At 37.2% G+C, this 3,945-nt stretch overlaps 1 pseudogene; it reads right to left on the bottom strand.

Moving 5' to 3' along the window:
* Positions 1 to 236: 236 nt before the first annotated feature.
* On the bottom strand, positions 237 to 3,394 carry LOC132275134 (wall-associated receptor kinase-like 10; annotated as a pseudogene).
* Between the last annotated feature and the right edge of the window lie 551 nt (positions 3,395 to 3,945).

Here is a 3,945-nt window from a genome sequence, read left to right on the forward strand (position 1 = left end):
AATAGAGACATGAAAGCACAAGAATACAATGGGATTCCCTTCTTTCTTTGTCTGATTCGAGGAGGAATGTCTGATTGAATTTTTAAAAATTATTTCTTTGGACCATCTCCTTTGGGTGGTTGATAGTGAACCAGCATAATTTGGTGCATTGGTATCATGTCCAACATATCAGTGTAACATCAATTCTTAGTTGTAATGTGCATAACTCAATTATAGCACTATAAAACAACTGGAGATATATCGTTACTCAACCAATTCCAAAAGCATTGTATAGAATTCAGGTTTACGTACAAAATGACACCAATAAATGCTATAAAGAAACATTAATTCAAGTGTAGGTAGTTAGGTACAAAACAATACCAATAAACACTCTAAAGAAATAGAAGTTAAGAGTATTTCTCATCATATACCAGAAAAAAAAAAAAAAAAAAAAACCCAACCCTTAACAATCATATTTACTTAGACAACAGATATTGGACATCTAAAGATGATGATATACTACCACCATCCAGATAAGATCCCATCGAATTTGAAGCAGCATCCCAAGGACCATTGAGTTCAACAACCGGACATTCAACTTCTTCGTAGTTTATAGAATAGTAGACGCTCCTTTTGACATTCTAATGGCTTCCAACTCCATTGCAGTTTCTTTCATTGTAGGCCTTTTTCTCCCATTCAAGTTCAAGCATCTTTTTGCAAGATTAGCGACTTGCATGATCTCTTCTTTCCCACCCTCTTTCACTACTTGAGCATCAAGAATATCAAATAGACGATTCTCCTTCATTGCCAACATAAAATATGTTGCTAAACTTCGCCATTCTTCAGATCTGATTGATGAGACTGGTTTTTGTCCAGTTAAGAGTTCAACAAGAACTACTCTAAAGCTATAAACATCGTTTTTCTCTGTAAACTGACTTGATTGGAAGTACTCAGGGTCCAAGTATCCAATGGTCCCATATACTTTTGTGGTCAGGTGAGTTTGATCAATCGCAATTGATCTTGAAGACCCAAAGTCAGACACTTTTGCTCTGTATTTTTCATCTAACAGTATGTTTGTGGACTTAATGTCTCGATGATAAATGGGCATGGAAGCTGCTGAGTGTAGATAGGAAAGAGCTCCTGCAACTTCTATAGCAATCCGAACACGAATGTCCCAGGAAAGAGGGAAGTCTTCATTTTGGTCATGGATATACTGGAAAAGGGTTTCATTAGGGATGAATTCATAAACAAGCAAAGGTACTTCAGTCTCCAAACAACATCCATGTAGCTTGACTATATTTCTATGGATAATTTGTGATAGAATGATGACCTCATTAATAAATTGCTCAAGTTGGTTTTCATCCACTATTTTGGACTTTTTAACTGCTACAATCTTACCATCTATTAACATGCCTTTGTAAATAGTACCTTGGCCTCCTTGCCATAGCATTCGATTCTCATTAAAGTGGCCAGTGGCTTTTTCCAACTCCTTTGAAGAGAAGAGTTTGGTTTTCTCAACATTACCTTCACCTGAAGACAATTGTTGTTGTAGTAACAAACCCTTATTTCGTTTAAAGAATTTTTCATGGAGCTTAATTTTCCTTCTTCTTTTCACTAATTTAATCATCCACCATGTACCTAGTAAAAATAGTATTCCGAGACCTGTTCCAGTACCTGCAGAATTCAATTGGAAAGAATCATCTTTTCAATCTAAAAATTTTATGCTTGAGTGAAAAAAATACTTGCATATGCTAATATTTCCTAGGTTCGTTCATATCCCATCTATTTCCATAAGAAAGACTAGTCATTTCCAGCATTCTAGTGTTTAAAAAGGCAGCAAGTTGTAAGGTTAGAGTGCTGTAATGGGACTATATCCTTGCTACATTGTTTTATTGTGAGTGCAGAACTACCCAATTAAACTGTCAACAATAACTAGGAATCAACTCAAATGAATTCTGTTAGCAATATTAAATTATTTTTGACTTTGAATTGATATTGTTACTTTTTGGAGCTACATTGATTGCTACCACATTTCCTATCTATAGTAGTTGGAGAGCTTAAAAAATCATGTCGACAGATTAAAAAATCTAGTATGTGTGTCTGTTTTTTCTTCTTCTTCCTTTCTTCTTCATTTTGACTCAAATAAGTTCTTTATTATATGGACTCAAACCTAATTGATCGGGCGTGGAAGAGGAGAGCGGGTGTTCGTACCTGCAATAATGATCTCATTTCTGTTGCGTTCCTTGAGTTTATAGCAATTACTTTCATTAAGTCCAAAAGGTAAGTACCCAGGTGGATTATGGCACTTGTAACTCCTAGGTGTATTCTCACAGATCTTCTCACAGGTATTGATCTCTTTCGTCGCACATTCATCAATATCTGACATGCAAAATCAAACAAAATAAGTTATTAGCATGTTTGTCTAAACAACTGCCACAGGACTACATACAGAGTAGTTGAGGCATATGCTATGCATGCTTATGTTGTGCCAAGTGGTTAGGTGTTTGCTTTTCTTCGTAATCAAGTGATGAAGATGTGCTTTAGTATAGCACAACTAAACTGAAAATTCCCAGTGCAGAATTTTACCTTGGCATCCATCAGGCAGATATGGGTTTCCTTCATAGCCAGGGTCACAACGGCATAGATAACCTCCTGTGCTTTGATAGGGAGCGGAAGTGCAGGAAGCATTAGTGCTGCATAATGACTTCCCAAATGTATACATACCTGATGAATTGCAGTACCCATATGCAAACCAATTTAGCACAGCAGGGACCACCTCCATTTTCTGCACAGCATAGGGGTCTGTCAGGTTAGCGAACCATTCTTGCTCCGCGATAAAGGCATATTTGCACCCTTTATTATCCTTGTTTGAATCTATGCTTCTGAAAGATACATTGAGAGACAGGATTGATAGAGGGATTGCGGTTTGGCAGCAGTTGATACCAAGGCATCTTTTATCTGTTGAAGTAACATTGCAGTTGGACACGCATCCCATGGCCATTTCTCCCGAGTTGATTAAGGCGAGGTTGTTACAACCCATGGCCATGAATCGGTTGTAGGTGTCTGAGAAGGTAAAAACAGTAGCATACGTGTCCACATCATATTTACTAACCTTGTTTACACAATTAGAACTGATTACCTGGTTGTTGATGCGAACAGTGCCTTTTGATAATGGGATTTCAAGCATCTCAACATTGATGATGGTGATGTAAGGTTTCGGTGGGTCGAAAGATGTGTTGCAGCTTATCACAAACGACTCTTCATAAGAACAATTGGTTCAAATATCAAATGGGAAAGGAATGAAAGCATTTCAGCATTTTTCTTGACAACCAGGCTTTGCTATTGCTAGTGATGCTGATGATGCTTCTGTTAGCCATAACAATACTGTGATTTGCAGCACCAATTGCATAACCATTCTCTCTCTCTCTCTCACACACACAGTTTTTGGGAAAAGGAAGGGAAAGAAGCAATAAGAAAACTACCATTTATTGGACTTTAGTCGATAGCGGTCAGCAGGGTCCCTAAATCGTTATCCCAAAGTTGCAGGCAATCATCCATACTTGGCCATTTTTAACCTAATGTTTAGCATTACCTTATTGTCAATTGTGATAAAGTGTTGACAAGAAATTAATGTTTAATGGATGACATTGAGCCTTTGACATCAACGTTCTGGCATTTTCTTGATGTACTTTGTCTTGGAAAATTCTGTTTTTTTAATGGGGTGACTTGGTCTGACTACTCTGAGTAACTTTAGCCCTAATCTTGGTTAACATATAGCTTGAGTGGAGCCATTATGGACCAGGTCTCAACCTTAGCTCGGAAAATGACATTGCAATGTCAAATAGATAGTGCCAACCATACCTGGCTCAGAATAGATAGTGTCTTTTTGTGACTCAGATTGATAAAGTTTCACTTATTTTGAATATTCTCTATGAGTTTACTAATTGATTCCTTGAATCCTATCTC

The sequence above is a fragment of the Cornus florida genome, unplaced genomic scaffold, assembly GCF_030987335.1.
Source record: "Cornus florida cultivar Cherokee Brave unplaced genomic scaffold, ASM3098733v1 CherokeeBrave_3.0.0_Hap2_Chr01, whole genome shotgun sequence".
Lineage (NCBI taxonomy): Eukaryota > Viridiplantae > Streptophyta > Magnoliopsida > Cornales > Cornaceae > Cornus > Cornus florida.